At 37.6% G+C, this 19726-nt stretch overlaps 1 long non-coding RNA gene across 4 annotated transcripts in view; it reads left to right on the top strand.

Moving 5' to 3' along the window:
- The first annotated feature begins 8301 nt into the window (after positions 1-8301).
- LOC106886155 overlaps positions 8302-19726 on the top strand; it is a 73797-nt gene continuing 62372 nt past the window's right edge. For 3 of the 4 annotated variants that reach the window (XR_001411596.1, XR_001411597.1, XR_001411595.1), the window contains exons 1-4: positions 8302-8429; positions 10780-10909; positions 15017-15190; positions 17257-17365. This is a non-coding gene — a long non-coding RNA (uncharacterized LOC106886155). Of the gene's footprint in view, positions 8430-10779; positions 10910-11230; positions 11421-15016; positions 15191-17256; positions 17366-19726 lie in introns of all 4 variants that reach the window. The other variant, XR_001411598.1, reaches the window with a different exon arrangement.

Below are 19726 nucleotides of genomic sequence, written 5' to 3'. Positions count from 1 at the left end.
TAAATCTGTGCCCTCCTCAACATCTTCAGCGTTGTTGCAGGTGCTCTGTTCACAGCTCAGCTGCCGGCTTCGCGTATTAACCGACATCAGCTCAATCTGGAAAGTCTCTTAAAGGTCTTAATATCTTAATGCTGACAACCCCCTGCTAACAGCCTTATTACTATCCTTAAATATGGGAGGCTGCCAGTTTTAAAACAGAAATAAGTCAGCTTTTTTGTCATCTGTTTGTCTCAACTAGACCAGTGTGAAGCTGTCAGAGGGAAAACCTGAAACCAGAATGTGTCTCTGCAGACAGCAAAAAATTCCCTTTCCCTACCCATTCTGCTCCAGAAACATGGCTCCTGGACTGAGAATGTCTGGATAGAGTTGTGAACATAATCGATTTTCTAGTTTGACCACTGAACTGAGAAATGAAAATATGTTCAGCTTGGGTGAATGAGGGTTTTTTATTTATTTATTTGCAACTGGCTGTGGGTCTTTTTCCCTATATATAAATTAAGGAGGCAAAATTTATCCAGTGATTCCCAACAACTAGAAAGCCATCTTAGTGTACTAAGGTTCAAGTTTACAACTCTTCTGCTTATATGAAAAGTATCCATCTCAAATTTTAGATCTCTTGTCTGTTTTGTTGCTGCAGATTCTTTTCCACTCCGATTTTCTTTTTTCTTCGATTCTCAAAAATGAAAATGTCTTGCAGCATTCTGTCTTCTTTGAATTAAAGTCAATAACCACTTTTTCTGACATCAAAGATCACACTTTCAATCAGATTATTTCATTCAAGTTTCCTCCTATGACCTCTCCAGCTTTTCCCCAGTACTTATTGATCACTGCTTAATTCTGTTTTTCTTCCTTGTCACACTGAAAGAGATTTCGGTGAAGCAGCCCTAATTCAGTGCCCCTCAATAACATATCACCCCCATTTGTTCTGTTTCTTGGGGTGCTTGGTCAGATAACACAGCATTTGAGCCCTGAAAACATTTCCTTTCATTAGAAGAATGCTAAATGTTGTGAAACCAGCTCCAGAATTAACTCTAGAAGACTAAGATCTTGAAATGAATCAATGCCATCTTGGAAATCACAAATATTATGTCTTTTGGGCGGAGATTAAACAGCAGGGTTAAAATTAAGCAGCTGCCTAAAATTAAGCACTTGCATATGTGCACTCTCAGCTCTCTGGACAGCATATTTTGTACTTTGAAGGGATATCCATCGCCTAGTGTGGTGAATAATGATTTGTGTTGCATAAATCCTTTCTCAAAGCTAAGACAGACAGATGCTGAGAGAGACTCCTCTGACTCGTCTGTAGAAAGCGAAATTATAGAATTTTTGTATGATGGTATGAAAACGTAACTGGTGTCAATTTCTGATGAGCAACTAAATCAGAACCCCCTTGTACTTAATAATTGTTTCTTTTTGTCCTAATGCATAATTCAACTAGATTAAAGGAAATCCCTTGGCTTTATAACTTGCTAGACAGTAGTTTAATATATTGCTTTTGTTGGTGAGCCATACTATTACTGGATAATTTGTAAAATAGCACTTTGTCAGGCTGATCAAACAGGGCTAATTTTGGACACTTACATTCTCAACTTCAGTGGTTTCTATTCCTTGATTGTAAAATTAGTCTTCAAGTAATGGAGAGCTTCTGTGCTTTGAGTCCTGTAGATGGCAATGTTACACTGGTATAAAAATGAGTGGAAACCGTACATCTCAATAGCTTCACTCTTTATTAATCAGTGAAGAAAGGCATTAATAGAAATTCCAGATACAGTCTCTGAAACTGCTGCAGAGGTAAATATCTATAAACACATCATTAGTAGTAAAATGTGAGCCTGATTGGATCACTCTTGTTTGTTCTTATACGGACTTATTGAGGAATTAGGCTTGCTTGGGTTTTTTTACAGCTATTTTGTATATGGTTCAACAACAGCCAATTTGCCAAAATTCTTACCTGGTTTAAACAGGCATCATTCATTTCGAGGGCTCATCTTCATCTAGGAGAGCTGTCCTTGTTCCAGTTAAAATTGTGGCATCCTTTTGTGCTGGCTTTGTCCCTCTCCTGGCAATAATAGCAAAATTTTTGAGAACAGAAAAGAAAACAGTGTTTGCTTACTTCATGGGCATCTTTTATTCCACTTACTTGCATTTTCTAAATGTTTTGTTGAGTCTTATTTTGCTTGGTAGCCAGTTTCATTAGTTCCTTTGTTTCATTTCAGTCAAATACTTAAGTATCTGTACATAAATGTCTGAATTTTCATAGCTTCAGTTAAGCTATTCAGAAATTGAAAGTTGCACATATCTTTAAAAAGCTTTGTTTTAAACCAGACACTTTCACACTCATTTTCTTGAAGATATCCTGTAGTTTGGGCAAATATTTAATTAGCTAACCCAAAAAAGAGTGAGTTGGGAATCCAGTCCATGCACTATGTGAGTTAAAAATCCAGTCACAGAGCCTGCATAGCCAAAATTCAAAGCACTATCCAGGACAGAGAGTTTATGAGCAATCATTAGGCAGAAATATATGTGAACAAACCATCTGTTCTGTAACTTCAAATAATGAACAAAGTGGCCAAAGAAGCCAGCACAAAGGAATTTTGTAAACCGGTGATGGCCCTAAATTAATCAAATAAATAATTCATGGTGAAAAGCTCATCCAGCTCAACATGCATAGAGCTGAAAATACATTTCTTGAGTCCCGGGCTTCCTATAAACAGGCTGCTACAGTTCTGGGAGCATCATCACGTTGCAACTTTATTTGCCATAATAAGTGATGCAGTCGTGGAACCACGTGTTTTATTTGGAGGAACAGTCTGCAGATCACGGAGTTGGATGTGACTGTTTCATTTACTGGGTGTACAGATGATTGTGCACAGAAAATTATAGTCGTTGATTCTGACCGAGAATTAAAGCTTTTCTCTGAAAAGGTAGCCCTCAGAATATATCCACTACGGTGAAACCTGTATTCAGCTGGGAATCCCTTTTGTCTTAAGTGACCTTTTGAAAGTATCCCCTAGGGTTTTCATTGCAATTTTGTTTGACCTTTTGTTAAAAACCAAGCTCTTCTAGACAACTGATATTTGGCAGAGTGATTACTTAAGAGAGGATTCATTAGAAAAGGTTTTCAAAGGCACCGAGAGGAGCAGGGCACCGGGTAACCACCAGAGGATTCATTAGAAAAGGTTTTCAAAGGCTCCGAGAGGAGCAGGGTAGCGTGCAGAGCTGCTCTGTGTTGTGACTCAACACACATGCTGTACATTACTAAGCTTTTTTTTTTCTTGACAGACCAAAATAAGTCAGTTTAATGCTCAGGATGAGAAACGGAGCCACCAGCTGAGGTGGATGGATTAGAGAATTGCACGCTCCCAGCTGCCCCGCTCAATCTGTGCTAAGGAACTTAGCAAGGATACGTGAAACAGGGATATACATCGAGTCTTCCTTTGGGGCAAGGGGGATGGCATGCTCTGATGAAGAAAATGACTGTTTATTCAAGTGATCAACACAGAGAGGAAAGGAAATGAAGAAGTCCATCTTTTGGACCAACCACTCGGTTGCTGGCTGGCATCACATATTATATACAGGGGAATTGTATGTACATATGCATTTGGAAGAACAAAATTCAGGGATGAAGCTGTAAAACAGTTCAGTGCTGGTGAGGCTTGCTTTGGAGACTGATATTTGATACAAATATATTTATTTTTTTTTTAGCCTTCAGAGTGAATTCCCTTCTAATGGTAACAACAAAAATGCCTCTAAGAGTTTTGGCAGCGCTTGTGCTTTTGTGCCTACAAATCACATATCTGACACAATCACATTTCATTTCTGGCACCGTGCATTTCCTTAAAACATGCACAAATCATTCAGGGTTTCCTTCAGTTTGCCAGCTTCCAGACCAATTCTCCTACAATGGTGTCCAGCTATACATTTTTATATCTCCAGTCACATCAATGACTTCATATGAACAGAAACATGAGGAGAATCAATTCCTTCCTTTTGTTTTTGTCTGAAGGCTTTCTTGTGTTTGTGGAAATAGGCTATTGTTGGAAACATGGGATAACTATAAAGTGATATTTCTGCTCTGGATAATTCTAGTTTCCTTCTATTTCTTGACTATATTCTATAGTGTTCTAACCTCCAGGTGAGTGACCAGTTAAAAAAAATGAAATTTCTTGACAAACTACATTTTTCTTTAAAATACTTTCTTTGCTGTGTTCTGGCTGTGTGCAGGAGCAGTGAAATGTTCTGCCCCACCACAGTGAAATGAGAAGATTGAACATAACTAGTGGGGATGGAGGTTATTCCTAGAAAAAGGGGTAGTTTATGATGTTTCTATTTCAAGCTCAAGTAAACTTGAAGTTGTGGTTAGATACGTTCTGATAAAAAAGTAAAAAATGAGCTTTTTTGTTACTATTATCAGTACATTTTGTCTATGTACTAACACTTTTCAATTTGGGGTTTTTAAATGGATTTTGGACCTAATCAGCAGATGTGTGTCTTCCCTCCAGCTTTAGGTACCTGGCTTAGCAGTGAGCCCCCAACTTCAGCACAATGGTCTTCCAAAACTCAGCCTCCTTTCACTGAGCACTTATTTTATACCACACAAACACCATTAGCATCAATGATGTACAAAGATATAACAGAAATGAGAAGCTAACTGGTGATAAGAGTAAATTTATGTGTTTATAATACATCTTAAGGCTAATTTAAATAAGAGAAAATCTTTACTTTGTCTTCAGTCAGTTTTAACCTGTGAAACCAGGTAAACGTGAGAAATTCATAACTCACAGTCTCTTGAACTTCTGAATTTTGAAATGAGTTGTCTTATTTTCTTTCCAGAATAATTTGATTAATTTATCTCTTGGAGCTCAGCCATTAATTCAGGGAACAAGTGATGAATTTAGTTTTCTATTTATGGACGGTCCTTAGAGATGAGATAATGCTTTCACACAGCTTATCAGTTGTTTTTTGAGTGGGGTTTTTTTTTTTCCCACTTGTTTCACTCTTTTCATGGTGAATGGCTTGTTGTGATTATTTGGTAGTCAATATTTAACATGCAAGTCTTGCGGGCTCATTGTGATAAGTCACACAATGCTGCAACTGTCTCTGTATTGAATAAACATAGCGCAGGAGAAGAGTCTGAAGCTGTCCCTGGCTCTGTGCAAGTCTCAAGGAGAAACAGCAACTTAGAAAAGAAAAAGGGACGTTTAGAAAATGCGAAACCCATTTTCACGGCTTCACTAGACAGGCCTTGCCTAAAGCATAATTCCTTGAAAACTTCCTACTGTAGGGTTTATTGGAGGGTGAAAAGTTCATCTATAATTTTCACTGTCATATTCTAGGCAGTAATTGCTTTGGGTGCGAGATACTCATGAATGTAGAGCAGTCAGGTCTTAATCTGGTTCATTTAATTTCTGCCATGGTTCTGGCATGAGCTTTTTTTTTTTTGGAACAGTGTGCCCAGAATCTTTCCTGAAGCTCTGGGGAGCATTCTGCACCTGTACAGTGACCACAGCAAGCTCAGTGGCCACCTGCACCAGCCAAATGTGTGTATGCAGCGTGTCCAGCCACCCCCAAAGAGTTATTCTCATTCTGCATGTCCACAGACACTTATTTCCTGTAACAGGGCCTTTGAAAATACCAAAAAAAAAATTTACCAAAGAAAAATAATAATAAAGGAAGCTCACAATGGATGCCTCTATTGTGGTGGTCCCAGTTGTGTGACCTTCTCTTATCTGGACCCTTAAGAGTGAGAAAGGAATAAATATGGATTTGTATGAAAACACTGTTGACATTTAACAGAATCACGTTCCCAAAGGATTCTAGAAAATCTTACTTTTCCACTGTGAACAAATACTGTCATAATGAGTTTTAAGGCCAAATAGCAATCATTAAACTATTTTATGCTTTACAAAGCAAGGATGGCTTGAATGTTGTTATCATCCTTTCAATGAGAACAGTACTGCACTGTAAAAATTAAACATGTGTCATTCCTAATTTGCTAGAAATGATTGAAGTATCCCTGTTCTGAAAGCATAAGTGTATTTCCTTCTCCGTATTCACCCTCCCCTTAAATTAAGAAATAAGCTCTGAATCACCAAGGGGATTTTCAGCAATGGGCCAATTTGTAGGTGTAGAGTTCATAAAGACTCCCTGCCAAACCATAGAAATCATTTCAGAACACAAGGTGGCTTGAAAGTAGGAAACTGATGTGATAAAATTAAATATATTGACACAGTCTTATTGTGTGTCCTTTGTGATAAGTTGAGAAATACCAGATACCTGCTTGTAATCATAGGCAGTATCCAAGGGATGGATGTTAGAGGTGTCTGGGTTTAATTACAGGCTTATTTAAGAGAAAGCTCTAGCCTAATTGCATTGTCATTGTTAGATTGGGGGAAACTTCCACTGTAGTAGAATTGTTACATCTGTAAATGTAGGGTATTTTTTTCTCCCTTTCAGGAATGCTAAGCATGTAGTACAGGGAAAAGAGGTGAGGAGATATCTTCACTGAATCATCTACTCATTTCCAATCTTCTTGAATTATCATTTCTTTTCAAACATAGCAGCAACCTACAGGGGCAGACTTCTCTTCAGGAATGCTAAATATGACAAAGGCAGAAAAAAAAGAAGAGTAATATTTTAAGACACTTTGCCATGCTATCCATCACTTGATGTGATATTTTGCACTGGAATAAAGGAATTATAATGATGATAATTTTTAATTCGGTCAAAAAAACCAATAAGCTTGTAAATATGCTAAATTAAATGAAGCAAAACTGTGTTTCTTTTAAGCCAGCTCTTTGTGTTTACATGTTATGTAAAAACACAATGGCAAATGTGATAATAATAGTGTAGAAGACTCCACTTTATGGTACAATTGACTGAATACTCATTCTATTCAAACACATATTCATCTGGCCTGACTTTAAGCATGAGCATTGCTTAAAAGAAGCATTATTTTCCTTAAAAAAAGACCTGAGTTCTCTTCTACTGCTATAAAAAACCCTATTCCTTAAACTTTTAAATGCTAGTCATGTTTGTACATCTCTCTGCTCTGTGCTTGTACAGCATCTTTTTCTCTTTGTCTATTCAGATGATAATGTCTCTAAGGGCTTATATTTGTATTTGTCTTCTGTGTAAAAACAAAAAAAACCCAAGCATCTCCCCCACCCCTTCTCCCACTGCAGAAATATAAATAATATTGGTACTCCTCTTTAGAAGACACCTCAGGCAGTTAGCATTGGTTATGGTCTCTAATGGAAATGCATGTATGTGGTAGATTAATTTTTGCAAATTATGTTAAGCCACATATTTTAAGGCTGAATCTCGTGTTTTTGCTTTCTTCTTATACTTTTGAACATTCTGAGTTTCTTTTGAACATTTGAGGTTTTGATCAAGTCGATGGTTCTGTGTAATTTATTAATTTTGCCTAAACCTTTCAGAAGTTATTTTTCTGTCCAGATCCACACTGTTATCAACAACTGCTTGAATTTCCAGGATAAGATAACAGTCATTTGGGATCTACAGGTCAGAAGTGCCATAGATGGCATTATTGCTGTATGTGTGGTAGGCTTTATGTGAAACATTTGATGTTTTTGCTGCTTCTCTGATTTACATTTCTGTCTGCTAATACACCACTAGGCCTTTTCAGTCAAAAAATGGTATATTGTTTGCATGTACATATGGATTTGAATAATACTAATGGATTTATTTTATTAACTACAGCGTGAGCTGAGCAACTTGAAGAGCACCAACTCGGGCAAGTGTACGAGGAGATTTAGGCAACTCTGAAATAATTTCTGTGGATCGGAGCCTGTGTGGACAAAACCAGTGTTAAGAAATACATTCAAGTAAGTAGAATAGCCCCCACATTAAAAGAGTATTGTGTCTCAAATAATAAGATGGAAGTGTTTAATATTCTCTCAGTAATCTGGTTCTGAGTTTCTTTTGAACATTTGAGGTTTTGATCAAGTCGATGGTTCTGTGTAATTTATTAATTTTGCCTAAACCTTTCAGAAGTTATTTTTCTGTCCAGATCCACACTGTTATCAACAACTGCTTGAATTTCCAGGATAAGATAACAGTCATTTGGGATCTACAGGTCAGAAGTGCCATAGATGGCATTATTGCTGTATGTGTGGTAGGCTTTATGTGAAACATTTGATGTTTTTGCTGCTTCTCTGATTTACATTTCTGTCTGCTAATACACCACTAGGCCTTTTCAGTCAAAAAATGGTATATTGTTTGCATGTACATATGGATTTGAATAATACTAATGGATTTATTTTATTAACTACAGCGTGAGCTGAGCAACTTGAAGAGCACCAACTCGGGCAAGTGTACGAGGAGATTTAGGCAACTCTGAAATCATTTCTGTGGATCTGAGCCTGTGTGGACAAAACCAGTGTCATGTCTTAAGAAATAACATTCAAGTAAGTAGAATAACCCCCACATTAAAAGAGTGTTGTGTCTCAAATAATAAGATGGAAGTGTTTAATATTCTCTCAGTAATCTGAGAGAATTCGTTCTTGTGGCCAGAGCCTGCTTTGTGTGAGACTGTTGAGGATGCAGGATCACTTCTCCCATGCTCCATCTTTTTTAATTCTGAACAAGTTGTGTGAATAATTAATATACTGTAGAGTAGAGGTCATAAATGGTTTGTAACAAATAATTAATTCAACTAACTTAGATTCTGTTTCGCCTCCTGAATGTCTGCAAAGGGATGGCCGTTTACTCGTGTAGAAACTCACTGAATCTTTTGCTTTTATTTTTTTTTTTCATTGTTGTTAATATTAGTGGCACAGTATATCACACAAGGCAAGGCAGGCAAATCATCATTCTGATGATAATACTCCATAAGTGTACTTATTGAATTGGACACAGTGACAGAATCATTAACTGCAGCCAACTGTTGATTTCAGTAGTTTACTGAAAGTAGTTTTGTGGTTTACTTGTCATACATGACATTTGAATAATATACAGAATCACTTGGCACACTTAATAATAATAATAACACAATAAATTTTTGTAATGGCTGTTGCTAAAATGTGTGTATTGGCAACTTTCACTGGTACCTACTCCATTCTCATCTCCCTGAAATAAAGTGCTTTATTTATTTGCAACACCTGGAGAGCTGTGAGAAGGATATTGTAAAAGCCCATCTGGGCAAGTGAGCAGTAGAAATATAAATTATAGTGCTGAAAGGCCATATGCATGAAGTAAAACTGGAGGAGCTTTTGGGTATTTGGCCATATATTTTATAAAGATGTCCTTTTGCCTGCCTTGAAACAATAATGTTGCTAAGTTAGTTATAAATGATATGTGGTTCAGAAATGTAGCTCCAGAAATTTTTCATTTGTTGTTCCACTCAAATATGTTGTCTGCAGATGGTTTGAGCCTGCTGTTAACAAAAGATAAGCACCGATTCTTAAATTTTTATCAATGACTTTGAATATCATTGGTAAAAATCTACCTACCATGTAAAAAGTCGTTTAATGTCTCTTCAGTCTCCTGGTCCTCATGTTGTAAGGTCAGATCCACACCGGTGTGGTGAATGGTAGCTGCCTTCTGTAGGTTTTGGTGCCAGCAGTGTATCCTTCTACCTCTCTTCCTTGGCTCCTCATTTCTCGGGGTTGTCTTCTTATCCCCTGCTTGTCTGCCAACAGAACCAACTGTGGTCTCTGGTCCTCATCAAAATGGTAACATTTGTTTTCTGAGAAATCTGGTCTGAATCCAAATTGTCTCGTTGAGTTTTATCCCCAAAACCCGCATGGTTCCACCTAAACATTTTTTATTACATTTTTGTCTGGATTTTAATTGTTTTCCCAAGGCTCCCTGGGATTTGAGGATGCTCTCTCTGGTAACAGCAGCAAATCTTTCCTATAAAGTGGGGTTTTTTTTCAATCCATTTCCACTCCTGTCTTTTCCTGTTTTCCAGCTGGCAAACATTTTAAATCCTGGGTGAATACTGAAGGCAGGCACAATAATTGTGTTTATGTGATTTTTCAAACATGGAATAATCTCAGAAATTACATTTTCTAGCTCTCTGCTTCTGTGAGGAAGATGTTGCACTTCAACAAAGGTCTGTGAAGATGTATCAGTCTAAGAAATGGAGAGTACTTCAAGAGAGTCAAATCTTTATCAATACTTGAGTTCAAATAGCCACAGGAATAATTATCCATATACCCAGCACAGCACTTGAAAATATGGTAACTCAGGGAATTATAAACTCTAGAAGAATAAAATTGGCAAAGAAGCCTACTGTCAGAAGGAAGGAAAGAAATTTCTTTAAATGCCAAAAAAAATCCCTGTCTAAATCCTGAGATATTCTTAACTTCCTGCTTTTAACTACAGCTGTATCTTCCTGTTATGCAGAAGAGAGGGTAATTTTTTTCTTTGGAAGAAAAAAATACTTTTAAAAGATCTTCCCCATGAGGTTTTTAATTTCATAATCTCCCTAAGAATAACTTCCTTCCTCCTGTAATTTTTCAGCTGATTAGAAGCTAGCCCATGTGTTATTACCAGCATACAGGATTTGTATTAATAGAAAGAACAGCAGATCCTGCTGTAATGAAGGAACATAGAGGTGCAGAAATCATTTGGGTGTCATTTAATTGCTTTAAGGTTACTATTTTTTTGAGTTTGTTTTTTTTTTTTTTTTTAATGTATATATAAAAGTTGCAGCCAAGTCTAACTACCACAACACATTGCGTTTCTTTAGCTACATAATCTCCCAAATTTCAGTTCCAAAACAAATGTTATCTTCTGGTTTCTATCCCCTAGACAGTCTCATCTGCAGTGCTCCGTTCTTGTCCAACAGATGCTGGGTGTAGATCTCCTGCTTTGGCTATGTTTAAATAAGAACAAGCCTACACTACTACTTTCAGAATATTTCAGACTTCCTGAAGGCACAGTGAGTTCATTTTTCCTTTGCATACTTTTCCTCTGGTCTTTTTGGGGTTGCCTATTCTTTGGTGCATGTTTTGTCAAGTTGGTTGTGTTTGTTTCAGTTTCCTTAGCACCTGCATCTTAAAAAATAATGGTGCTAAGAATCAGAAGCAAGTTGGTTTCTTACACTGGACTCCTTTTGGAAGCCTTTTGATTTGAGCCAAATCAACACTGAAAGTTGAGAGCAGGGGTTTTAGGAGGTGTATTCCTGATGTCCTAAACTAAGGACTTTGTATATAACCAGGACAGTAATTCTTTCCTTTGTTCTGCTTTGTGTATCACTCAGGGTCCTATCTGTATGTCTTTAACTCAAGAGCTTACCCAACCTCCTGGGCAACTCTTGAATGTTCAAACAGGTCATCATTAAACAAAGCAGCTACAGGATTTGTGCAATATAGCATGTCCCTCCAGAGAGCCTCCTTTAAGACCTACTGAATTTAACAAAGGATTTGCACAGTAACTTCCGTTAGTTTGGGGTACGTACACATCACTAACTGCTTGGTTTGGTTTCTAAGAGCTTTAACAGAAAATTAAAACCTTCTTTTAATACCTCTATAAGGTATAAGGTTCTGCGATTTCCTTGCTAGGCTGGCTACGTGCATCTTCACCCAGCAAATTGGCACAGATTTCTTCACATTTTTTCTTCACATTACTTCTACCCCCACCCCAATTGAGTGAGCTCTTCCATCACTATGTTTCTAGTTTCTATCAAGACCAATGGTATGTGAACACTATATTGCTAAGGGCTTTTAGTGTGTAATCACGTTGAGTTGGCTTGGGCACTCTTAGCCGTAGCAGTGCTGATTTCAGTGCAAGGCAGCAATCTAAATATTTCCTCTACTTTTCAGAAGGGTTTTGCAGTCCCAGTTGAGCTGCTTTTTTTTCTTTTTTTTTTTTTTTTTTTTTTTCCCCTGCAGCTATACTGCTCTTAGCAATTTAGCTGAAGGCTGAGACAGGTACATCTAGCCAGGCTTCAGTCTGAGCAGAGACTGCAGGGTAAGCAAGACAGAGATTCGACTTTGAAAACGGTGTTCATGAATTTGCAGTTGTGTCCTTTGACCACCTTCAGGATTAAGCACAAAACCAGTTTAGCTCACTAAAGTCCAAATGCAGCAACCTCTAAACACCATGTATTACTTAGAAGAAATTGTTGAAAAATTCTTAGTGTCTTTGGGGAGGCTTTTCCACCTATTTAGTAATACTTCTCTTGAAAGGTCTTTTTGGTAGACCTTGAACAACAGTAGCAACCAAGATGACATTTGCCACCTTAATTTTTCCTTGAGTATGTGCCTGTCTCTTGGCTGCCATCTCTTTGAACCCCTACAATGCTCTACTGCTTTCTGCGTAGCCAGGGAACGTGTCTGGGTGACTCTTCAGCCTCAGAGTGCTCAATGACAAGATGTCTGCCATCGACAAAACATGGGACTGAGTAGAGGCAGTCACATTTGCAAAGCAGATTCACCAGCCCTATAAAGAAGGTTTGAGGAGAGGAGGGAATGGGAAAAAAACCCCAGATCTTCCTCCTTTTTGTTAGCTTCTGGGTATGTCTGAAGTAATCAGAAGGAAATGAAATTTCAAGTTGACAGTTTCCCTTTAAAATCCCTTAAAATGCCCTGTGCATCAGCACTGAATGCGACTAGCATTTATTTTCTTTCTTTCCTTCTTTTTTTCTTTCTTTCTTTCTGAGAAATATCTATTAATAGATCTTTGTAACAACACTTGCTTAGCAGTTATGCTTATGGCTTATCACAAAACCATTCAGGAGGACTTGTGGTAAAAACTGTGAAGTTTATATAATGGCAACTAGAGGCAAAGCTTTGCTTCAGGGTCTGCTACACTATCAAAGACTGCAAGAGCAAAAAATAATGATGTAATTCCAATGACTTGTTCTAAGGGGCTGGGTGATCTTGTTTGACCCAACAAGACACTCACTTTGGCAAGGAGGATGGCTTTGAATCGAGCTCCTTGTGATTAACATAGTGCTCTCACTGGTCTATACTGCAAAGAACTTTTGATCTTAGTCATGTATTTTCAGTGGGATGTGAAAATAACATTAAAATTAAATAGTTTACCTCCTTTTTCTGTGTGTTATCTGCAGTTATATTTGTGCAAGTGTTCCAATGTAATATCATGGAAAATTACCATGGTGACAAACAGCAAACATCCCATATTATTACCTTGTGCCATGGGATTTCAAGTAAACTAGAACTCTTTACAGTTTAGGAAAGCTGCCAGTCCCCCTGAAATTACCATTTTAATTGGATTGATCATAAACACTTTGCTCTGGCTGTAATACTAGCCTGAGAAGATTAAATCTATTTAGCCATAGTTGGGGGAAAGGGTGACCTTTCAGCTAGTTTTGTTATAACTCAAAGGTTACTCATTTTTCTGACTGGAGCTTGATGCATGGAAATGTGATGTGAAATTGCAGTATCAGAAATGGTACTTTTGTTTAAATATGTAAATATAGTTGGTAAATACACATTTATCTATTATTCTCGCTTTTATCATTACCTTGTATTAGTATCAAATTATCATAATTTATTTAAAATGTATGCAGTTGGATTTTTTTTATTATTAATACTGGAGAAAATACAAATGGTGGATGCACACACACAAAATCAACTTACTTTTAAAGGCTTAAAGTGCCATGTCTTAAAATAGCAAGTGTCTTCTGGCCTCAAAATTTCCAGAGCCAATTCTTTTTCTCTGAAGTCTTCTGTCTTAAGATTGCCAGCAGTCTAAACACTATATAAGACCTTTTTGTCCTGCCAGCATGACCACCTCCTTTTACGGTGCTCTTTGCTGCCTGTGGTCTTTGTCAGCTCAAGCACAATGGAGAGCCCAAGCTGTTTCCTTCAGTCTAATTAACCCCAGACCATTACAGGCATGTTTGGTGTCATACTTGCAACTTTTTCTTCTTTTGCTATTCATTTAAATATGAATAACTTGATTTCAGCATTTTCATCATGTTGGGTCTCTTAGATAACACAGTACTGGTCATTATAACAACTTGTTTTCAAATCTTTTCCCTTTTGTGGTTGACGTATCGTGGGAAGAATTCTGTACTTTTTACCTACCGTTTTAGTAAGTTTAATCTAATAGTTTTTTGCTTGGGTGGAAAGGCAGTCACAGTTAAAATGCAGAACGTAATTCTGACATCTCTTTTCAGCATCCTTCTAAGTACAAACCTACTAGAACCTTAAGCAATGGAAAACAGGAAGAAAAAATAATGCTTTGCTACTTTGCTCAACAGCTTTCTTAGGTCTGTTGATTTAGCAGGTATGCCTGAAAACTGAAGATGCAGTGATTTGAAACTTCCAGACTAGTTTTTTCTTTGCTCCCATAAATAGCAATTCTGTACTTTGTGCCATTTTTTTTTTCATTTAAAAAGATTTATGATGGAAATTGAAGCTCTTCAAAGACATCTAGTATTGACAGAGATGTTTAAGAGGAATAAAGCATACACAAAAATATCTAGGCTCTTCAAATTTAGGTATTGTACTCCCCTTCTTTTAAACTTTTCTTTCTTTCTTCTGAAATACAATGCAAGTCAGCAATACTTCATTGACACTGAAGCTTAGATAGCAACTCGGTCTGTATGGGCATCATAATTGTGATTGACCATGTGCTGTAGCAAGCTTTCTTCTTGGACTGGAGCTCAGATATACAAAGACTAAATATAACCCACTTTACTCAACAAAACACAGTGTAGAGACCTGGGAAAGAGTGGAGAGTATCAATATTGCTGATTCCCTTACTCCTTAAATATTTCTCTTTTTATTGTATATAACAGCAAGAGATTTAAGAACTGTGTGGTGACTGTGGATGATCATGAGGGAAACCCTTCTGCTTACAAAGCTGTCATAATGGATTGCCATCGAAACTTCAAAAAGTAATTAAATATTATGTCTCAAATGAGCAGATTTTAACAGAGAGGGTTAACCGTGTCTTCCAAAAAAAGTTATATGATATTTGGAAAGATTCATTGGATGAGTTCCCTTTGATTGCTAATTGCATACACTATTAAGCCATAATTTTCTTTCCTTTCTCATTTGCTCTGTGCTTCAAGGTAAGAGATGGAACACGAGATTATGACAAACTCTCTTCTGGGATCTATGTAGTGGGGCTTGACTTTGATCTTCCGTTTCTCCTGCCCTTGGAGACCAGAGGCGTTTTTGCATATGGCAAATGAAGAGAATTGTGGGGCTCAGAGCTGCTGTGCTGATCAGAGAGTTCCTGAAAGGTCTGTGTTCTGAGTTACTGAAACATTAAAGAGCATGGTGCAGGCTGTCTGGAGCTTGTAGTGGATGTGTCTTTGTGTCCTGGCCTGGAGTCTATGAGTCTGACATGGCATGAAAGGTCAGATGGCCTCGGGTTCAAACATGACCTGTGCTTTTGAGTCATATGAGACAGCTAATTTTTCCCCCCTTTTTTGGTGTTCATTGCCCACACACGCACTGGTGGCTAATATGGGAGTTCCCAACAATTTTTTGAAAGCTGTGCTTTCCTGTTAACTGTTCACAGCGTCTGTGGGGGAATTAAGGATATAGTGGGCATGGATTTCAAATACATTTCTATTAGAGAAGCCAATCCCATCAATCAGAAGAGGTTGATAGCTGAGATTGCACATTGAGGACCCCAGCTTACAGTTACACAGTCTCCCTAAAGCAAAGTCCTTATCAGGCTTTGCTGGGTCAACGGTACCAAAAAGCAGTGCTGAGCTATGTGCAGTAGAGATAAGATAAAATTAGGGTTCTTCTGCAAAACTGTTAGCTTGCTGAAACTACTATAATACTAGGTTTCCTGGAGCTGCTGAATGCATCATATTCCCTGCAAGGTGTGTTAACCCTCTTTGAGAGTTGTGCAATCGTGGAAGAGCCCAGCAGGATGATGCTGAGAAAAACGCAGAAGTAAGAGGGGTTGTGTGGGAGATAACTAGGGGTGGACATCTCCTGTGCAAGGTTGTGACCAATGTAGGGCTTCTTCCACTAGAAAGTGACCTGAAGATCTACTAATTCTTTATCTTGAAGGCTTCTTGTGTAATTGAGTGAATAAGGGTATATTTGGGAAAGACAGGGCTTTACTTTCAGCTGCAAACATGCCAGGGTTCTTCCATGCTATTTTTTTTTTTTTCCTTCTTGACTCGGGCAGAGGAAGGAAAAGGAGACCTGATGATGCTTTTTATTATATGTATTACATCTAAGCAATGAGACCTTGTATTCACTGAAACTTGCGAGTGCTATCATGATGAAAATAAAACATATACTCTCTTCTGTAATAGCCAAGAAATAGATGGCACTTGAAGTTTTTCAGTTTGCTTCTGAAGAAAGCCCAATAATTGAATAGGCTTTATTGTACAGAAAGCAACTACCAATACCTCTTTTGATTGATTTCTTTTTCATTTTCCATCTTTTTCTCTCCACAACTTTCTTATTTTTTGTCCCTTCTGTCACCTTCATTTTGATGCTTGGAAGAGTAGCATGTTTTTCCAAGAGGAATTACTCTTATAATCATGAATATCACCTTTTGATACAGTTCAGAAAGGCCATTGAACGTAAAAACCTTTTCTTAGGTGGCAGTGGAAAAAACAAGTTGTTAAAAATAACCTGTATTTTGTCTAAAAAAGGACATGACCATATGAGTTACCTTGCTTTCCCAAAATAAAGCCAATTCCTAACAATACGTTAAGAAAATTCTTAGGCCAAACAGCTTCACAGGGATACATTTGCTTTTCAATGCATGTGTCATTCCCTGATCCAATTATGACTGAAAGTTTCAGAGGCAAAATTAATTAGCAGTCTGCCGCAGTACTCCTGACTCCTGGAGTTCCAGTAATGACTTGATTTTTGTAGAACTGAGCTTATTACACATAATAAACAAGCCTGGGCAAAACAACTTACTCAAGGCAGCTCCTGAAAACTTATTACTATTATCAGCATCATCTCTGCAATGGCAGAGATGCCAGATTTTAGGACTGGAAGCACAGGATGCAGAATTCAGGTTATACCTGATTGTTTGGAAAAAGGTCTTGCATTTCTCACCCATCTCCAGCAATTATCATATTACCAAAAAGAATGATGGACATTTTTCAGGCTAAAGAAAAATTAGTAATGAGGGGAAGTCCATGCATGATCCACAGATAGTGTTAGAATTTCTTTTTCACATGGACAGCTTAGCTCTGCAGAGGAGTGTCCAGCTTTTATTATGTTAAGAAAAATACCAATAAGAACTTTTCTCTTTGGTTACACAATAGCCTCATGTATGGGTTTCAATATTCAGTCATAACTAAGAGTTTTGTTCTTTTTCCAGACTGCAAATAATTATTTGCCAAGTCATGAAGTTGGATCAATTGTGGGTAAACATTTTCAAATGAAAAAAGGCACAAGCATTACAGCGTGGGGAAGCTTTTGTCACAAAGGTAAGAACTATTTCTCACACGTCTGTGTGTAACTTCTAGTAGCAAATGGAATTGGAGAAGCAAGGAATTCCTCAGAAAACCTTGGGGAAAATTGCTCGTTAGTCATCTTAATATCAAATACAGGCTGTTTTGGACATCTTATACCAGATCTGCAGATCCCGTACTACTGACTGTCGCAAAATTGATCTACATTTGCTGAGGCTCTAACTCAATTTTCTCAATGGGGCATGATGTTTAAAAAGGCCTCTTTCCAAAGAATATTAACGGACTTCTCTGAGGAGTCTGTGCTCTGCTTTTGGCCATGCTGACCCCTCCGATGCTCTGACCCAAAGCAGGGATTGGACATTTATTTCAAAGAAGTGCTTTTTAGTCTTTGGTAGCATAAGGTGTGACCAACATAAAACTATTGCAAAATGTTTGTAGCCCTATGAAACATCCAGGTGGATTCAGTGCATACAAATAAATGACAAAAGATGCAAGAATATAAAGATTATAAGCATTTTAACTTGGAATAGATCTTTAGAGTCAGGATACAACATGTTGTTAAGTGCTTATGTGGAATGAGATCTTATTTTTTAAGGCTCTATACAATAACCCAGAACTACAATATGTTATTTTTTCAGTTGCTCAGTGAGAAATAACAATACATCACAAAAATATGATGATAGCTATATATTATTCCTTCTTTCATTGTATTAATTAAATTCATCAAAAGCAGTTATCAGTGTGTCCATCACCTGATACAATTAGCAGCATGAATTTAGAATAGTGAATGGACCTAAGAAGAAAATGTGTTTCTGAGCTGTGGTTTACAAATTGAATCTACCCTAAGAAAACCCAATCTGTTATGTTTTAGTTAATGCAAACTGTTCTGTACTTTGTGTTCATCATAAACGCAGAGGTCACTTATCTGGAACACAGTATTTCATTTTCACATTACTTCAGTGGTGCATAGGAATATTTCAAGCAGGACAGCATACGGTTGTGTTGTGTAGGTGTGGGATTTAAATTTTCACTATAATAATCCTCTGAACTTTTGCTGCCCTCTACTTTTCTCAGTACTAAATATAGTGACACTCACATGTGATTTAGTCACTTAAAGACAGGCATCTGGTGCCTTTTTTTTGTGCTGCGCTGTATCCCATAGGATCTTCTGCTGATGATCCAGAAGGTCTGCTTGTAGACCTTGCATCCCAACTGATGTTTGTGTGCAGATGTCTCAGATACTCCACAGCACCTAAAATCACACTGGATCCCTTCTTACAGACAATTTGAATCCCATCCTACAAGCATGCATACACACATGAGTACACAGACACTGGCTCTCACACCCTGGAGGGTGAGACCGTACAATTAATTTTGAACAGTGCAGATCCAGATATTTTATTCCGATTTACTCATTAATGCCTGGACTGTTACGAGAAATCACCTTTATTGCGAGCAAGCTTTAGCACTGATTTGTAATTTCTTAACACCAGTGTGCTGCTCTTGCACGTGTGTGTTTTCCCAGTCCTGCTGCAAAGGAAAGGTTTGGGAAACCAGCTGTTGTGCTTGTTAACATGATGATGGACTCCAAAGTCTTTCTTCCCCTTGCACAACAACAGCTCCCGGGGAAGGATAAAAGAAACCCTGTTTTCTCTTTCTGCTGTTACCTTAACAAGCTTGTCAGAAACTCTTTGCACAATAAAATCTACTTGTACATATTCTGACACCCTTTAGGGATTCTTCTTTTCAGCATCTTGTCCTGGACATGAGAACCTAATTTTCCAGTTCAATTACCTTAAGCTATATTTTTTTGAAGATAATGATGAAATATAGAGAAAGGATATCCTGAAGCTCACAGTTAGGAGACTAGCTATCTTTTATGTTTCATTTCTGTGATGCTGCTGCAATTCTCTAGGAGTCTTTGGGTCTTTCCCTTCTAGAGCACTGCTATTTTAATAGGTGGCTTGACCTAGAAGTCGTTCCAGCACCCGGTCATGGTGGCCCAAATATTACTTTGCATCTTTACAGTAGTGACCAGTCTTCAATTTTCACATCCTTCTGTGATATTTTTCACTCATTTTCTCACTGGTTTTCATACTCCAGTGGTGGCAATGTTCATAATAATTATGACTTTTTTAAAAAAAAAGGTAGATAGATTGCCCTCTGGTTTCCAGTTCCCTGTGATATTTTTCACTCATTTTCTCACTGGATTTCTTACTCCAGTGGTGGTAATGTTCCTAATAATTACAATTTTTTTAAAAAAAATGTAGATAGACCTATTTATCTTTGCCCTCTGGTTTCCAGTTCTTGCAGACTAGCTTATATTTTCTGGCTTTCTTGTCTACTGAGGAGTGTGGAGGTGGATTGTGAACTGTG

This window comes from Calidris pugnax, unplaced genomic scaffold (genome assembly GCF_001431845.1).
Source record: "Calidris pugnax isolate Ruff unplaced genomic scaffold, ASM143184v1 scaffold52, whole genome shotgun sequence".
NCBI lineage: Eukaryota > Metazoa > Chordata > Aves > Charadriiformes > Scolopacidae > Calidris > Calidris pugnax.
The sequence above is the reverse complement of the archived record's forward strand: the minus strand, read 5'-3'. Positions and strand labels throughout refer to the sequence as shown.